The 19195-nt window shown below is 43.3% G+C and overlaps 1 long non-coding RNA gene across 2 annotated transcripts in view; it reads right to left on the reverse strand.

The window, feature by feature from the left end:
- LOC128322253 (uncharacterized) overlaps positions 1 to 19195 on the reverse strand; it is an 87244-nt gene that overhangs the window by 47829 nt on the left and 20220 nt on the right. For both annotated transcript variants that reach the window (XR_008305627.1, XR_008305628.1), the window contains exon 2: positions 17425 to 17556. This is a non-coding gene — a long non-coding RNA (uncharacterized LOC128322253). The remainder of the gene's footprint in view (positions 1 to 17424; positions 17557 to 19195) is intronic.

The following is a 19195-nucleotide window of genomic DNA, read 5'->3' on the forward strand; positions in this document are numbered from 1 at the left end:
CTGTCAATGCCCTGGCGGGAACCTGGAACAGGGAACTCATCAGGGCTGTAGACATGATTGCTCCTAAGTGTCCCTTCCAACCTGCTTCAAAAATGGCCCCATGGTATACTGAGGATTTGCGGGGGCTGAAGTGGTTAGGTAGGTGACTAGAGCGCAAGTGGAGGAGAACTCAGTTTGAATCTGACAGGATACAGCATGTGACCCATTTGAAGATTTATGTGATGGCGGTACGTGCAGCGAAAAAGATTTTGGTCTGCACACATTGTGACTGCAGGTTCGCACTCAGTAGAGCTATCCTGGATTGTGAGGAGTTTAGTCTCTGCTCCTTCCACTTCAAATCAGTCCCCGGGGTCGGGCCGACTTGGACTCCACTATTTCTGCAAAGTCTATGGAGGAGGTGTCCAGTGATCCCTCTTGCAGTATTAGATTGGATCAGTTTCAATCTGTGACTCCTAAGGATGTGGAAAAGCTTCTTGGGGCGGTGCGGCCTATCACCTGTTCTCTGGATCCTTGCCCGACTTGGCTACTACTATCTAGCAGGGAGATTTTTGGAGGTGGCCCAGTTAATATCATGAATGCATTGCTGAGAGAGGGTAGGGTGCCTCCTTGTCTGAAGGAGGCAATGGTTAGACCACCTTAAGAAGCTTTCCCCGGACCCCTTAGTGATGGCTAGTTACAGGCCAATCTCCAGTTTCCCTTGGTTGGGCAAGGTGATTGAGAGGGTGGTGGCTGACCAGCTCCAGGCAGTTTTGGAGGAAAGTGATTAGCTAGACCCATTTCAAACTGGCTTTAGAGCTGGCTATGGGGTTGAGACAGCCTTGGTCAGCCTGATGGATGACCTTTACCGGGGAACCAACAGAAGGAGTATGACTCTGCTGGTTCTTCTGGATCTCTCAGTATTGTTCGATACCATCGACCATGGTGTCCTTCTGGATCACCTGGGCGATTTGGGGATAGGGGGCACTGCTTTGCAGTGGTTCCATTCCTATCTCTTGGGTAGATTCCAGATGGTGGAGCTTGGTGACAGTTGATCCTCAAAACGGGAGCAGTTATACAGAGTCCCTCAGGGCTCCATTCTGTCAACAATGCTTTTCAATATCTACATGAAACTGTTGGCTGAGGTCATCAGGAGATTTGGTGCTGGGTGTTATCAGTATGCTGATGACACCCAAATCTACTTCTCCTTTTCATCTTCAGGAAATGGCAGTCATTCTCTAAATGCCTGCCTACAGGCAGTAATGTGCTGGATGAGGGACAACAAATTGAAGCTGAATTCAAGCAAGATAGAGGTGCTCATCGTGGGGGTTCAGAATCTGAGGGATGAGTTAGATCTTCCTGTGCTGGATGGGGTTACACTCCCCCAGAAGGAGCAGGTGCGCAGCTTGGGAGTACTCCTGGACCCAGGCCTCATCCTGGTATCTCAGGTGGAGGCCATGACCAGGAGTGCTTTCCATCAGCTCTGGCTGATTCAACAGCTGCATCCATTCTTTGAAGAGGATGACCTCAAAACAGTGGTGCATCAGCTGACTATTGCAATGAGCTCTACGTGGGGCTGCCTTTGTATGTAGTTCAGAAACTTCAGTTAGTTTAAAATGTGGCAGCCAGATTGGTCTCTGGGGCAACCCAGAGAGACCATATTATGCCTGTCTTGAAACAGTTGCACTGGCTGCCGATGTGTTTCCGGGCAAAATACAAAAAGCTGGTTATTACCTTTTAAGTCCTGAATGGCTTAGGTCCGAGTTACCTTAGAGAGTGCCTTCTTCTGCATGATCCCCACCGCACGTTAAGGTCATCTGAGGAGGTTCGTCCCCCTTTACCATCAGTTCATCTGGTGGTGACTCAGAGGTGGGCCTTCTTTATAGCTGCTCCTGGACTATGGAATGCACTCCCGGCAGAAATCTGTAATTTCAGTCATTACTGTCTTTCAAGAGAGCCCTTAAAACCTATCTGTTTGGCCTGGCCTTCCAGGGTTTTATAATTACTGTAAACTGTTTTAAATTGTTTTAAATGGTTGCCCTGGTTTTCCAGGGTTTTTTTTAGCTGTTTTAATGTTTAATTGGTTTTATTCTGTTTTTATAGTTTTGATTTTAATTGTTAACTGGTTTCAATTGTTTTTATCCTGTTGTAAACCACCCTGAGCCATTTGGAAGGGTGGTATATAAAATAAAATAAAATAAAATAAAGAATGAATTCCATTGGAACAATCAGCTCAACTGGTTGTTTCAAAGGAATGTTCTGGGTACTCAACAACAATCTTTATTTATGATTAAAGATCAGCAACAAAGTTTAAGAACAAAAAATTCAGAACCAACTGGATCATTTCTGAGTCATTTGTTTTTGTGTTTTCACCTCTGCCACACAAAACCTAGCTACCGTACAAGTTATAAATGGGTTTGTACCAGAAAGAAGTAATGTCCAATCCAATCTACCTGGATATTTCAACAATAGGGGGGTGATATACTTCATGCAAAAGTTCTTATAAAGGGGCAATACATCAAAACATGCTGTATCATTTTGATCTCCTCTGACCCACACGGACAAGTTTGGGTCAGAGCCCAGAGACGTAAGTTTGGGCAGGGTATAAATTTAATAAATACATACATACATACATACATACATACATACAGTTTGTTCTGCTAATGGCACTTTAGAATATCTACCCTGCAAAAGTGCCGAAGAGAGAAGGTTGTGTCTAGCCCTAAATAACTCCTTTCACAACCTGGGAAAAGTGAGCGTTGTTAAATAATTCACAGGTTCCCAGGCAAAATGTACAGCCCAGACCTTTGTATTCTGTGATATTCTATTTAAGTTCATTTTGAAATTCCATATCATTCAGCCTTTGAGGAAATACGTGTTTGACCTGATCTTACGGAAGTAAGAAAGGCCATGTGAAAGTAACTTCTTTGCAATTTCAGACTTCCAATTGGACAAGAGCTCATCTGACAGGGTATTTGTGTTCTGTTTCGAGTTTGGAATGGAACACAAATACTGTTCCATGCACTTCCCTACTTCCAACCATCCTATGCCCCTATAATAGTTTGAGAAAGTCCAGCTGCCTGCTGTCACAAAAAGGAAAGGAAACAACAATAAGATGGGAAAATAATGATAGAGAGTTGTTAAGGAATGGATTCTGAATGAAAATGGAAAATTGACAGTTGTTATATAAGGAGGGGAGTGACCGGATCCTCTCAGTCCACAGTCTTAACAACCCTCTAGGAAGACAGCTGGGACAGAATATAAATTTATATTATTCAGCAAGAAAGAAAGAAAGAAACTCATATTCTGTAATGCTGAAATAAAGTTTCACATTTTAAAAAAAGTGTGTTGTCTTTTGTTGTTCTGTATCATGCCCAAATTCCAAACCAGCTACTGAGGAAGAAAGTAGAAAGAATAAACATTAGGTCATGGTTATTTTGGTGGTGAATTCACCACAAATGCGTCTTTTGAGCCTTGCATATTTTGTACCATAGACAAAATGGTTTCCTGATACTTATGAATGCAGGTTACTGTGAAAATATTATAATCTCCTTCTTATGAATAATCATGAAGATATTCCATCGATTTCTTAATAACCACTAGAGCACCTCAGGAAGCCATTTTGCAAGATCAAGGCAACTGTGGTTATACCCTATTTGATACAGGAATACAATAATTTCTTATTTTATTCAGGTTAGTGTCTGTAATGTATCAATAGACACTCACCGGTCTCTTGTTATTCAAATAGGAGTACTATAGGTGTCTCAGTAATAGAGCAGTTAAACATGTATTGTAAGGTCCCCTGTGTGTATAATCAAAGGGAAAGAGTTGTGGTATGCAAGGGCAAAACAGTGGAGTGGAATCAGGAATATTAATAGTTCTATGAAATAGATATTATATACAGAGAGGCAAGAGCAGACTGCTTTTCAGTGATCTCGCTGCTGGCCGTTTGTTAGTCTGGCCTCTACTCCAGGAGTGGAATACAGTATCTAAAGTCCCATTCAAAAACTGGCTGTATTCCTGGATCACGGAATCCCAAACACCACACTGTGGAATTCCCTTACAATTTTCTGATCATTGCTAATGTGCTGTAAGCACAGCCTATATAAGGAAACTTGGAACATATGGGACAGAGACAGGAGAGATTTTTAGTCTGGAACTAGTTATGTTTAAGAAGATGAACCTGAAGAAAAATGTCTTCTTCCTTCCCTTGCCTACTGAAGAGGGAAATGAGCCCAGGATGGTGCAGCATATGCATCCCATGACTACCATTGCTAGCAGGCTTCTCATCCCAATCATGTTTTAAACCTTCCTGCACCTTTGGATCATGCATGCCCAACTCACTTGGGCAAAAGCAAGTAAGTTCTGCCTTATCTCTCTTGTTGGGAGGGTGGCAACATGACCAATAATGATGTTCGCTTTTAGGCAGAAACAAGTAAAGTTGCTCTGCCCAGTAAGCCACGTATGAGAGCAGATGTTTGCAAATCTCCCAATATCTGGATGAGGAAGTCTGGGAATGGTAGATGTTAAAGCATCAAGGGCTTTGACTCCCTTGAGTCAAAGAGGCACACGAAGCATGCACACTCACTATCAGCTTAACAGGGATGAGGAGAGGCTAGAGAGAAGAGAGGCTCTAGTTTGGTTCAAATCATTCTCATTTTATGTCTAAGAAGCCTCCTGTGATTTTGCAGCCTTCCTCTGCCCATAAAATGCTTAGACTTAAGGGTTGGAATCCAAGATACATGTGTGCAAACGCTGGATCTGTGCATGCAATTGACTTTTTCATGTAGTTTCTGTTAAGCAGTTTCCTCCCCCTATCTCCCACACTACAATGCCAAACTCTCAAACTCCACTTTTAAAATACCTCCAAGATTAAAATGTATTAGGGAGTTTCATGTGGGAGCTGCTGACTGGGAAGAAAATGTCTGGTGCATGCTTGTTCATCCACTCATTAAATTGTAGCCACAGTCTGAAACCCTTTCTACATTTGCTTAGAATTAAATTCCATTGATCTCAAGGAGATTTATGATCCTCATCACATGCTAAAAATTGATCAGGCCATGGCATGGAGCAATCAGTTGACTGTTTCATATTGTGGTCAACTATCTGTGTAGTCAGAACTGAATCTGGGCACCTGAATGGTCCTTGCTTCCATGCAAGTATGTGAAGGAATAGAATCATAAACAGAATCTGTGACACACAACATTTTTGCTAGCATTTCAGTTAAATTTTCTCAAGTAATTTGTGTTGATACTTCAAGAGTTAAATACATGTGTTTTTAACCAAGTGGAAAACAGACAAAGTACTGCAGAGTATTTGAGGGCCACACATCATGACTAAGGTCTCATATCATGTCCTTTACTTGGCAGTCATTTCTAGAATTTTGTTGAAAACAGTCTCATTTCATTCAATAAATTAAATGGAATTTATTGCTGCTAATCTGAATATTTTTTTAAAAGCCACAATCCATCATAAGAACATAAGAAAAGCCCTGCTAGATCAGGCCCAATGCCCATCTAGTTCAACATCCTGCTTCACACAATGGCCCACCAGATACTTCTGGAAGCCAACAGGCAAGAGCTGAGAGCATGCTCTCTCTCTCTTGCTGTTGCACCCCTGCTACTGGTATTGAGAGGCATCTTGCCTTTGAGGCTGCAGGTCGCCTTTAGCCAGCAGACCACTAGGAGGCATTGATAGACCTGTCCTCCATGGATAGTCTAAGCCCCTTTTAAAGCCATTCAAGCTAGTGGCCATCACCACATCCTGTGGCAGAGAATTCTATAGATTAATTATGTGCAGTGTGGAAAAGTACTTTATTTTGTTGGTCCTAAATTTCCTGGCCTTCAGTTTCATGGGATGACCCCTGGTTATAATGTTGTGAGAGAATGAGAAAAATTTATCTTTGCCCACTCTCTCTATTCCATTCATGATTGTCTACACCTTGATCATGTTTCCCTGTTGTCGCCTCTTTTCCAAACTTAAAAGCCCCAGGTGTTGTAGCCTTGCTATGTAAGGAAGGTGCTCTAGGCCCCTGATCATCTTGGTTGCCCTCTTCTGCACCTTTCCCCATTCTACAATGTCCTTCTTAAGATATGGTGACCAGAACTTTATGCAGTATTCCATATGTGACCACAGCATAGTTTTGTATAAGGACATTATAATATTAGCAGTTTTATTTTCAACCCCCTTCCTAATGATCCCTAGCATGGAATTGTCCTTTTTAACAAGTGCTGCATATTGTGTTGACACTTTCAATGAGCTGTGCACCACGACCCCAGGATCCCTTTCCTGGTCGGTCACTGACAGTTCAGACCCCATCAACGTATATTTTTTTTTGCCCCAATACGCATCACTTTACACGTAACATTGAACCACATTTGCCATTTTGTTGCCCACTCACACAGTTTGGAGAGATCCTTTTGGAGCTCCTCACAATCTCCTTTTCACTACCCTAAATAGTTCGGTGTCATCTCCAAATCTGGCCACTTCGCTGCTCACCCCAACTTCTGGATCACTGATGAACAACTTAAAGAGCACCGGTCCCAGTACCGATCCCTGGGGGACCCCACCTCCTACTTCCCTCCATTGTGAAAACTGTCCATTTATTTCTACCCTCCATTTCCTGTCCTTCAACCAATTACCAATCTGCACACAAACCTGTTCCCTAATCCCATGACTGCTAAGTTTTCTCAAGATTTCTTGCTAATTTGAAAATTCAAAAGAAAAAAGGCACCATCCATTCTCCTTAATTCTTGTTGTTCATATATTGTTATGGACATTTTAAAGAAGATGTTTAAGGATGGAAGAAGTATTTCCTACTCCAGCCTCCTTGCTAGATCTTTTTCCTATTTCAAACCACACACACACACACACACACACCCATATAGGCATTTATCAAAACTACATCTTTTCCTCAAGTGGATAAAACTATCAATACCTGGAAGGGGTTAAAAACCACAACCTATACTACACTTGTCAGATGCAATAATAAAATTTTTACAAGGCATGTGTGGAGCCAACTGTTTGTTTTCACACAATCCCTCTGCAGCAGTTTCGGATAACCAGACTTTTGTTGTCTAATTTCAAGTCCAGGCAAGCTGCTTTGGTTTGAAATTTGAACTTTAACTTGTATGTTATAGGGCTGTATTTTTGAAAAGTATCTTTTGGGATTTGAGGAAGAAGCAGAAGCAGCGAAAAAGGCAGGATTTAAAAAACTAGGGTATCACTAGTAGCATTTAAAGTATACAGAAATGGTGTATCAGGAATATGGGGAAAGTGGGTGCTCAGAGATCCAGTTAAAAGTAAACAATGTGAGTACAGGAAAGGATTCATTCTAAACAATACGAGATGTACACTTATTTGATACAGTTCATTGTTAATACACACAACCGCATGATTTGATAAAAATGACTAGCACATGGTCGGCTGCTATTAACATGCAGGGATGCAACTGGTGCACCGACTGGTTTGTTCCAAAACAGCTACTGTTGAAACATTTGGTCGGGAAGATAAATCTTTTAATGGCGCTTGTCAGAGGACACTCACACAATTGGAAATTGTATTTGCTATGCAGATATGCAACCTAGATTGAATGACACATGGAGACCATCATGAGCCCTTTCTCAAGATCATGAGAAAGGGCTAAAAGGGGCGAGGATGCCTTTAAAAGCTTACCTCCCCCACAGATGATCTGTTCCTCTTTGCTGGGTGTGCAAATCGTGCACCCAGATGATCCTCCACTGCTTCTGGGAGTAGGGAGGTTTGACGGTCGGAACATGCAAGTCACATGGAGACTGCATTATGGGGATTTGCCCAGTGCCACTAGGGAGCCCTGCAGTCTCCCAGACAATTGGCAGACAATGGAAAAATTGAGTCCAAGGGAGCACTTCCTCCCTTATCTTCATTTTGAAGATGGACTAAGTGGTTTTGCTACTGTGCTACTGCCGGGAGCCAAGCAGCTCCTAACAGTTCTCACGTGCAGGCAAAACTGGGCTGGGCTTCCTTAGCCAGGTTTTGCCTGCACTTGAGAACAGCTTTCTAGTCTTGTAAATTGGCTACTTCGAGCAATGAACTAGTAGGAGACGAGACAGCTAATTAAGCATATGCTGGTGACTTGTGCTCACGGTGGCTGAGTCACATAGTTGGTTCACCATATGATTTCAATCTGAGTCCTTAATCTGGCCTCCTAAATTGCCTGCTCATTATCCACATTTTGCCTGCGTTGGGGCCTTTGTGCACTTGCATTGTAATGGTATCTGTCATATGAACTTATGAAGCTGTTCAATACCTTTGACTGAGTCAGACCATTGGTTTTGACTATGTTGACTAGTGGCAGCTCTCTTGGCGATCAGGCAGAGATCTTTATCACCTTTTGCCATCTGATCCATTTTTAAACAATAACAAAACAGGAAATGCTGGGGACTAAGCCTGGAAACATGCATTCAAAGCAAGCTTGAGCCCGAAACATTTCGGAGGCCATTATAAATGCCTCTGAAACGTTTTGGCTTGGGGTCGGCGGGGTCGGCATTTCAGTGCTGGCAGGGGTGGTACTTTAAGGGAGGGGGAGGTGCACTCATCCCTCCCGCCGCGTTTTCCCCACAGGCGCTCCGTTATTTTCAAGCCCCTCGGGCGGCAGCGTTCCTCCCTGCCGCCCTGTTGCCCTCATTGGCCGGAAGTAGCGATCGTGCGTGCACCCGTCACGCGTGTGCACATGCACAGCAGATGGGCATGCACGCACTCAATGGGCACACGCGCAATCACTACTTCCGGCTAATGAGGGCAACTGGGCAGCAGGGAGGAATGCTGCCACCCTGAGGGGCTTGAAAATAATGGAGCCCTAGTGGGGAAAATGCGATGGGAGGGGTGAGTACACCCTCCCCCACCCTCAAAGTACCACCCCCGCCAGTGCCAAATCACCTTCGGGAACATCCCTAATTCAAAGAATGTGCTCCACCACTGAGCTCTAGCCCCTCACCCAAAAGGAGTTATTGGTAACTTTCAGGGGTATAGCTATCATTGAGTCGAGGGGAACAAGGGTTCTGGTGCCTCTGGTGTTTGGGGATGGACTGCTGCCTCCCCTGTGCCCCCCTAGGGTGGGATTTCTTGCACCCTTGCACCAGGAACTACTTTTCACAATATCTGTTGAGATACAAGCACTTCTAGCCACTCTGATGGCAGCACACAGTCCCAACTCTGTGCTGGCTGTTCTCCTGCTGAGCTGATATGTCCTGATGGCATCACCAAGTAGGTCTGCCCCAATCCCAGAGAGAACAGGTGACCCCTTTAAGGCTGGGATCTTGCTAGGATCAGGGTAGCTCTGCTTCAGTATGTCACCACCATGGTTGTGCTGGCTTGGTGAGGCAGAGCTGCCCCAAATCCAGTGAGAGCAGGTAGCCCCTTCAAGGTAGGCCTCTTCTCGCTGTGATTGGGCCAGCTCTGCCTCGTTGTGGCTATGCTGGCTCATGAGGCAGAGCTGACCCCAATTATAGTAAGAACAGATGGCCTCTTTAAGGACTCTGCCAGCTCAGTGGCATCATCAGGCTGTGTCAACTCCACCAAAGAGCAGTTGGCACAGAGTTAGGGTCAAGTGTGACCACTGAGATATCTAGGGGTGTGTGAACAGGTTTGACGTCAAACAGGTTTGACGTTGAACTGGTTCGGTTCGACAGTTTGGGGTTGAACTGAACCACCCTGTTCAGTCCGACCCCAGACCAAACACCCCCGAATGATTGGGGGTTTCGCGGATCATTTTAGTATAAATAAATATATAAATAAATAAATTTTTAAAAACCCTTTACTCCCCTCAGGGGAGTTCCTAGAGACAGTGGGGTCCGCGGAGGTTTCCCTCCCCCCACCGACCTTCGTCTTGCCCCCCTCGGCCGATTCGGCTGCTCTTCAGCCAGTTTCAGCCTTCACCTGGCCGTGCGTTGGCCATTATGGAGCCCGCATCCCTGCGCAATTGGCCTCTGCGTGGCCTGGAAACCTCTGTAGACCCCCCCCCCAGCCACCTTCAGGAGCTCCACCAAGGGGAGTAAAGGTTAAAAAATATTTATTTATTTATACTAAAATGGTCTAGGGACCCCCCCCCCACCCCCCCGACTGAACCAAACCAGTGGGAAGGTTCACGGGCGATTCCAGATAGAACTGGCCCGGTTGGGTTTGAGGCTGGTCCGACCTCGAACCTAACCGGGCCACCCAGTTCCATGCACATCCCTAGAGATATCCAGAAACGCTCACATACCAATAAGCGTTACCCACCATTACTATCTGGAGTGTATCCTAATCCTGTCCAAGGGCCCACTCCAATCTTGCTAACCCCTCTGCCCACGTTTCAACCTAAGTGAATCAGATTTGGCTCAGTTTGGCAGAAATCACTCTCTGGTTTGGACCTAACTGGACCAGATTGGGCTGATTTGGATAGAATACTTCATCCCACTTTCCTACCACACCCCCAACCCAAGAATGTACTTACCAGATCAAGCAGAGGTGGCAGGAGACAAGCTTAAGGTAGTTCTTCACTTCACTTCCAAGGAGACTTCACTTCCAAGGAGCACTCACATCTTTCTGAGAACCTCAGGGGAACCCCTCTTGGATGGCATTTTAAATTTCAAACTGCCACCACCAGGTGATAGGGATGTGCAAACATGTTCGACCTCGAACTTGTTTGAGGTCGAACCAGTTCAGTTCGACTGTTCAGGGTCAAACTGACCCCCCCCCCCAGAATGTACTTACCAGATCAAGCAGAGGTGGCAGGAGACAAGCTTAAGGTAGTTCATCTTACTCCTGGTGGTGATAGCTTATAACTTAAAAAAAAACAACAACTTCTGACAGGGTTTCCCGTGCAGTTCTGGGAATTATAGTCTTTCCTAGGGCTGCAGCCATGGAAAAGACTTCATTTCCAAGGAGCACTCACACCTTTCTGAGAACCTCAGGGGAACCCCTCTTGGATGGCATTTTGAATTTCAAACTGCCACCGCCAGGTGATAGGGATGTGCGAACAGGTTCGACCCCGAACCTGTTTGAGGTCGAACCAGTTCAGTTCGACCGTTCAGGGTCAAACTTAACCCCCACCTCACCCCCGACAGTTCAGGTTTGTGATTTAAAAAATAAAATAAAAATAATAATTCTTTACCTCTAGGCCCTTTGGTAGGCTTCCTAAAGGCCGCGGGGTGTGTGTGTGTGTGTGTGTGTGTGTGTGTGTGTGTGTGTGTGTGTGTGTGTGAAGGTCCCCCTCCCCCGCTGGCCTCGGTAGTCACCACTGCGGCCTGTTTGGCCACACTTTCTTGCCCCTTCGAGCCTTCGTATAATGGTACGGCGGCCATTTTGCCTGCTGCTGGACATGAGGAAATGGCCTGTGAGGCCTGGCATGGCCCAGGGCCTTGCAGAAGCCATTTGTGCATGCGCAGTGGCCATTTTTTTTAACAAGGCTGCTTCATTTTAGTTTTTATTATCATAGCTGTGATATTACAACTTGTGAAGAAATTGTAAATTTTTGGCCTGGTCCTCCAGGGTTTTTAAACTGTTTTAAATGTATTAATTGTTAATTGGTTTTATGTTGCTTTTATAGTTTTTGTTTTTAACTGTTAATTGATTTAAATTCTTTTTATTTTAATGTAAATCGCCCTGAGCCATTTTTGGAAGGGTGATATATAAATTGAATGAATGAATGAATGAATGAATGAATGAATGAATGAATGAATAAAGCAAGTTTAGGTTGGCTGGGACTGGGGGAGTCTCATAAGATGTAACATCATGAGTTTGTTTTGATGCCAAAAAATATAGAGAGATGGTCATCAAAGCTGCTATGTATATTGTCTGTCAATCATGACAGATAATGAACGGTTCAGGAGGCCATCCTTGAGGTGGATTGCCTGCAATTTGCATGCATGTGTATATGTCCCAAAGCAAGTTGCTCACATGTGGCAAAAAAGGCTTTAATTAAAGGCCAAATGATGGAAATTTCAAGCTTTCTGGTGATCGCTTCAATTTGAAAAACAGCAGGATTAGTTCAACATATATAGAATGTATAGAGAAACTTCTTAGAATTTGTAGTACTGTTCTGCAGCTGTAATAGGACATTGGTTTCACATATTCACTTTCAGAGAGAGAGAGAGAGAGAGAGAGAGAGAGAGAGAGAGAGAGATCACACGCAGTACAGAAATATGATAAATAAACAAATACATAGTTACTCCTGGCTTACATAATGTAGAATTACTTGCTTACTATGCATAGACATGGACACACATTATATAGAGGCATATATATTATGGAGATGATCCAGCACCTGTGCTCATCAATTTGCTTGTGAACAGAGCTGAGGGGATTCCTGTACTTCTGGCTCCCTTTTGCATGTGTAGAGCAAACCATGTGCATTATGATATATATTAATGAATAATTGCCTATACTTTAAGTATTTTCTACTGCTATTAAAAGAATCCCCATAAAAGCATATTCTCTGAATTAAAGGATAAAAACAGTTCACAGGGGCTGCAGTTACAGCTTAATTGCTTACTTCAGCGTAGTCCCATTTGTTTTGAAGTAATTAACTGCATGCACATGCTCACTGTCTTGAGCTTATTGTAGCTTTATTCTGCCTTTCCCTCCCCGTGGCTGAAACCAAATACCCATACACAAAATATTCCAGATTAGTCTCTCTGAGCTAAAAAGCTATTTCCCCCACCCCGAGGTCTAAAAACATTATTGAATTGTCATATATACGCAACACACATACTCCTGAGCTATATCTGTCTTTTCACTTGGGTTTTGGTACTCAGCACAAAGAATGCCTCATCCTGCTTCTTCAATAGCTACTTTCCTCTCTGTTTGGTATTCTGAAGGATAAAAGCAGTGAATTACACCTTCTCTAAATGAAGGCATGAAGCAAAATTTTGTGTCCCTATGCCTACCTGATGTAGTATTGTGTATCTGTAGTTTTTGATTGTGCATTACATTAATCAAACAGCAATGATGACTATAACCTTCCCCTGCTATCTATTCCTCCTCCCACCTCAGCCCTGCCCAGAAGCATTTTAAGTAAAAGATCTAAAGCTTAAACGCCCTTTGGGATCTCCCCCCCACACACCCAAACCGCCGCACATTGTCTTGTTCTGTAGCTTTGCAGAAAGAATTAGATAGCAAGAGAAAGAAAGAAAAATGAAACGCATTGGTGGTTGGGGGGTTTTTTGCATAGAGAGGAAGAAACACATAAAAATTAAAGGGGGGGGGGGGAATAAAGGCCAGAGGTAAAATCATTTAATTGTATGAGCTGCTCTTCTCTGTTGGTTCCTGCCAGCTGCTGCTGCTATTGCTACCTTCCTGTTTTAAGATGAAAGCAATGATGGTAGACATGTGCAGACACACAAAAGAACCTATTTGGACTGGCATGTCAGCTCATCTTTATCAAATGTTGCACAGGTATATTTTGTTGCCATGCTTCATTACCCCAGAATGGCGTGCCTGAAATGTTTGTCTCTTCTATAAACCCAATAGCTTTCCCACCGAGTCACATTTGACAGAGCAATAGACGGGTATTCACTTGCTGGCATCCATTTGGAAAGCCTGGGCAATTATATATATATATATTGTGTGTGTGTGTGTGTGTGTGTGTGTGTGTGTGTGTGTGTGTGTGTGTGTTCACACATACCACATGTGTGTGAGAGCATCTGTTCATGAAAAATTCAAACTACAAATAATAAAAGAGAACTAGAGGGTAATAAAACACACACTCACACACACAAGCAATTAAAGAGCAAAAGAAGAAGAAGAAACACCCCTCCGTTGAAAGAAGGCTTAATTTGATCTCTAAATGTATTAACAAGTGAATGTTACATTGTTAATATTTTATTGTCTGGCAGAATTTGCTGCCACCACGGTGGTCATAGTGGTAGGGGAATGATGACACATCTTCCTCTGCCACCATGATGGAGAGAGAGAGGAAAACACGCAGTTCTCTTCAGCCAGCATGCAACTGTAAGTGTAGCCCTCATTAGGAAAGGCGTCAAAGTGAGTTGGACAAGAGGTACAATATAAGATTACTAACTGGTAGCCATTCTGAATGACTAATACTATGTATGCTCAAACATTTCTGTTTATTTCTTAAAACTCCTTGTATTGTTCTTAGATCATTTTAGACCAGGCCTGCATAACATAAGGCCTGGGGGCCAAATCTGGCCCACAGGAACTTTTTTGCTGGCCTCAACCTGCAAAGCAAGTTTCAAGCTAATTCATATTTTCTAGAGAACCGTGCAGAGCTCTAGTCAAGGCAACTTTGCAAGACTAACAGCAAACCCCAAGAAGCCAGCCTAAATGGCTTAGACCCTGGGTATTTAAGAGAATGTCTTTTTCATTATGAGCCCCACCGCCCATTGAGGTTGTCTGGAGAGGTCCGTCTCCAGTTGCTGCCAGCTTGGCTGGTGGCCACACGGGGACGGGCCTTCTCAGTTGCTGCCCAGAGACTGTGGAATGCACTCTGTACTGAAAAACGATCCTCCCCATCTCTGACAATTTTTAAAAACCACTTGAAAACCCACCTCTTCATCCAAGCTTTTTCAGATTTTTAAATTTTTAAGTTTTAATCTGTTTTTAATTTTTAGATTGCCTAAATTGTTCTGAGATTTTTGTGTATGCTTTAACTTGTTTGTCAAATTTGTACACCGACCCAAACTTTCATCTCTGGGCAGTTAACAATAACATAAAGCAAACATAACAAACTAACTAACTAACTAACAAGAGTTTAGAGTAATCACTGCAGTTCATGACCATCAGTGGTCCCTCTATTTGTTTCCATCTCTGTGTGGAATGAGTTTTGTTCTGAATGGCAGTATCAAGGCAGTGTGTGTACAGATACATTCAGAATGGGGCTTTCCTGATCCAACCTGAATGGGATCTAAAATTAACTGAGCGGTCATAAAAATGTTGTGAGTGCACACATGCAGGCACGCCTTAGAGGGAACACATGCCCACACACCCACAACCTGGTGAATCCTAGGGATGAGAGGAGAAACTTTCTTTGGGAAAACCCGCAACCAACTAGTATGGCTCAATGGACCTAAGCTGCTTCTTGTTGCAAGTTTCAGATATGAGATTTTTAACTACTCCATGCTGTAATATTGTGTTGTAGTATTGAATGTTACACTTATTTGCTTTTGGGTATTTAAATGATCCTTTTACCTTAGTGATACAGTTAAAAAAATTAAAACAATGTTAAAACTATTAAAATCCTGGTTGAACAGATGTGTCTTTATAGATTTTTTAAAAATTGTCAGAGATGGGGAGGCTCTTATTTCAGCAGGGAGTGCGTTCCAAAGCTTTGGGGCAGCAGTGGAGAAGGCCTGTCCCCAAGTAGCCACCGAACGAGCCAGTGGCAAATACAGACGGACCTCTCCTGATTATCTCAGTGGGCGATGGGGTTCATGACGAAGAAGACATTCTCTTAAATACTCAGGGCCCAAGCCATTTACGGCTTTATGGGTTATAACCAACACCTCGTATTTTGCCCGGAAACTTATTGGCAGCCAGTGTAGCTCTTTCAATATCGGAGTAACATCGTCTCTCCTGGATGACACAGAGACTAACCTAGCTGTCACATTCTGAACCAGCTGTAGTTTCCGGACTACATACAAAGGGAGCTCCACATAGATCGAATTGCAGTAATCCAGTCTGGAGGTTACCACCATATGTACCACTGTTCTAAGGTCGTTTATCTCAAGAAATTGACGCAGCTGGCATATCAGCCAAAGCTGATAGAAGGCACCTCTGGCCACTGCCTCAACCTGGGACACCAGGGAGAGGCTCGGTTCCAGAAGCACCCCCAGACTGTGTACCTGTTCCTTCTGGGGAAGTGTGACCCCATCCAGAAGTGGCAGATCAAACTCATCTCCCAAGTTTCAACTCCGCACAATGAGTACCTCCATCTTATCCGAATTCAGTCTCAGTTTGTTATCCCTCATCCAGCCCATCACCGCCTCCAGGCAGGCATTTAGGGAAGTTATGCCTTCTCCCAATGAGGCTGACATGGAGAAATAGATTTGGGTCTCATCAGCATACTGATAGTACCCTGCACCAAATCTCCTGATGATCTCTCCCAGCAGTTTCATATACATGTTAAACAACATCGGAGACAATACAGAGTCCTGAGAGATACCATACTAAAGTTCAGATTTTGCGGAACAGCAGTCTCCAAGGGACAGCATCTGGAACCTGCCCAAAAGGTAGGAGCAGAACCACTGCAAAGCAGTGCCTCCCACTCCCAACCCCCTCAGATGCTCTAGAAGGATACTATGGTTGATAGTATCAAAAGCCGCCGAGAAGTCCAAAAGGACCAACAGAGTCACACTTCCTCTTTCAATTTCCAATTGGAGATCATCCATCAGGCCGACCAAGGCAGTCTCCACCCCATAGCCCGCCCGAAAGCCAGTCTGAAATGGGTCTAGATAATCTTCAGGTCATGTTGCATTTCAATGGGCAGCTCCTGATTATAAAGTTGTGGTCAAAGTGAAAGGAAGCACTGTAAAATGGACTTAAAGGGAATAAGGCCATTATTTTTGTATTGAACTAGGGGCATGTTACTATTGTTTCTATAGGGAGGTACACAAGAGAAACAAACTGATGATAGGAATCTGTGGCAGAGTGAAATGCGCCAGACTGGCTAACTATTGTTCAGTCAGTGCTTTATCCTGAATATTCTTCTCAGCACATGCAGCCTATTTAAGATCCATGAGTATTCTTAAAAGCAACCCTGCCAACTCCACCTTGTAATTAACTGGCTATTGTTCCTGTGTCACAATGACTCTACTATTGGAATAGAAAAAAATTGCTCAACTATGATTCATGGGCCTGATGCCACCAGCCAAGAACTAAAATCTCCTTTAGCTGGAATGGGGAGAGCTATGCTATTAGTTGCGGAGGATGCTGATTCTCTATCCATTCCCAGTATAAAATTTAAAGAGACCTAGTTATGACACGACAGCACAAATATCGTAGGAGCACTACCGGTGCCATAAGAGGTACCTTAAACTAAGCCAGATATATCATACATCTACTGTAGCTTCATCCTGCCTGTGTTTCTTGATTGACAGCAGTTCCCCAAGGTCTGTGTATGCATTTGACAATACATACCCAGTGCTTTATCTATCTCCAACCAATTTATTTTGAGTACATTTCAGAAGTTTGGGTTCTGAAAAATGCTTTCCTCTCTGGGTATGGAAAACCACTCTCATTTGCCTACGTATGATCTGCACAGTTCTCTGCATTTGGAATGAAGGTTGGCGGCCGGGTGGGGGGGGGATGCATGTTTCTTTATACTTTTGGTGTATTCATTCTTTAAGTGTTGCCTCATCCCCCAGTTTCAAAGAAAAATAGGATGGGGGTACTTCTGTTCAGAGCACACTACAATTTGGTCTATGCGGTGTAATCTGTTAAGTATAATATTATATAGTGCAGGGGGATTACCTTGTCCAGCGTCCTGTCCAGATCAAAAATCCTGTGCTATGTAAACACCATAGTGGTTGCTTCCTTTGTATTGTTTTTCTTCTTTCCATTCTTTTAAAAAATATTGCTGCAAGGCAACTTAGGTTGAGTGAACTGCAACATAAGGAAGTGGGAGACAGGAAATGGAGTGTCTGTTATTTCATGTAGTGAGAAAAAGAAGCAACACCTTAGAGGTGAATGATAGATATTATTATAAGAGAGTTGTAGCTTAGGGCAGATGAGTGGCGTGTTAATGAGGCGCCCCCTTCTGCTTTCTGACAGATGACTGTCATTGTTCAAAAGCTGCCATCAGACAGATTAATAACTGAGTCATGTTGCCCTGCAGTTGGAGTATACTGTCTTCATTCTTCTACTGACTTCTCTAATCTGCTGACCTGGAGATGACCTAGAGGAGGTGGAGCTCAACCTAATGCTTTATCTTCAGTCTAGAACAACAGAGAAAATTCAGAGCAAAAGAACGGCGTGTTTAAATCGTCATCATAATCAGAATCCCATAAATGAAATTTGTTCTATATTTTTTAGAAGTCTGTTTTTAGTAAGGCTTGAGGCCATTTAGCAGTGATATCAGTTTAATCTGTATGTGAAAATATAAGAACCTCTCCCTCTCAGACTGCACAAAGGGTTATGATGTTATAGGGCTCCAGTAGCCCAATTCACACATTATGTTCAATGCACGTACAATCTGTATATAGTGCATGCATGAACAGATCTGTAGGCCCGTACGGTTATTCACACATTACATTCCTCACACATAGGGTGGTATACTTCCTATCTCTACTCTGCATTTGAAAGGACCAATACCCAGGATCACTTTCAAAGTAAACACATGTGCAGTAATTCACACAAAAACAGGTATATGTGTTCAGACACCAGTATAGCAATAGCAATAGCACTTACATTTATATACCGCTCTATAGCCGGAGCTCCCTAAGCGGTTTACAATGATTTTAGCATATACACGTCCAACATAAGGTCTGAATAGGGTACTGTTAATCTAGCAGAATTCCTTTTATGCTAACAGTTTATTCCTATTCCTGAAAACTACTGATAGTTTAACAGTGGCATATTTGGGGGCTGAACACAGAAGCAATATGAATAGCACCAGCTGCATCTTGAGTGAAACAGCATGACTTATTGGGCAGACAAGAAGATATTTCACCTACAGAAACCAATAAAATATATTAACTAATATTCTGGTCATTGACTGTAATAAATGTGATTCTATTAACAAACACATGTTTGTTATTCTGTATATTTTATTATTTCATTGTTTGTATTTCTGAGGGGTTTTTTTGGTAATTAAGGAAGTCAAAAATGATTTGAGCCATCATTGCACCATTGACAGCTATTTCAAAGCAGAAATTTCCCAATAGTCAAGTTGTTGGAATTCAGCACTCTTTCCCCTTCCAAACATGTGATAATGAGTTGTGACTGTGGGCTCTCCAACACATAGGGTGTGTGTGTCTATGTGGTGTGTGTGTGTGTATATGGAGCTAATCACATCCACCATCTTCTAAAATGGAGGGGAAAGCATCCTATTGTATCACATTCTACTTATCTCCATTCTAATTAGCCCATATTCACACAATGAGCCCATCCTCACGATTGGCTCAGACGGAGTGAGGGGAGGAAGCCATGAAAAGCTTACCTTCCCCACAGATGATGCTGTCCATGTTGCTGGGTGGACAGTTGCCAGCAGATGCTGGGAGCAGGGAGGATTGGAGGCTGGGAG

This window comes from Hemicordylus capensis, chromosome 4 (genome assembly GCF_027244095.1).
Source record: "Hemicordylus capensis ecotype Gifberg chromosome 4, rHemCap1.1.pri, whole genome shotgun sequence".
NCBI classification, from domain to species: Eukaryota; Metazoa; Chordata; class Lepidosauria; order Squamata; family Cordylidae; genus Hemicordylus; species Hemicordylus capensis.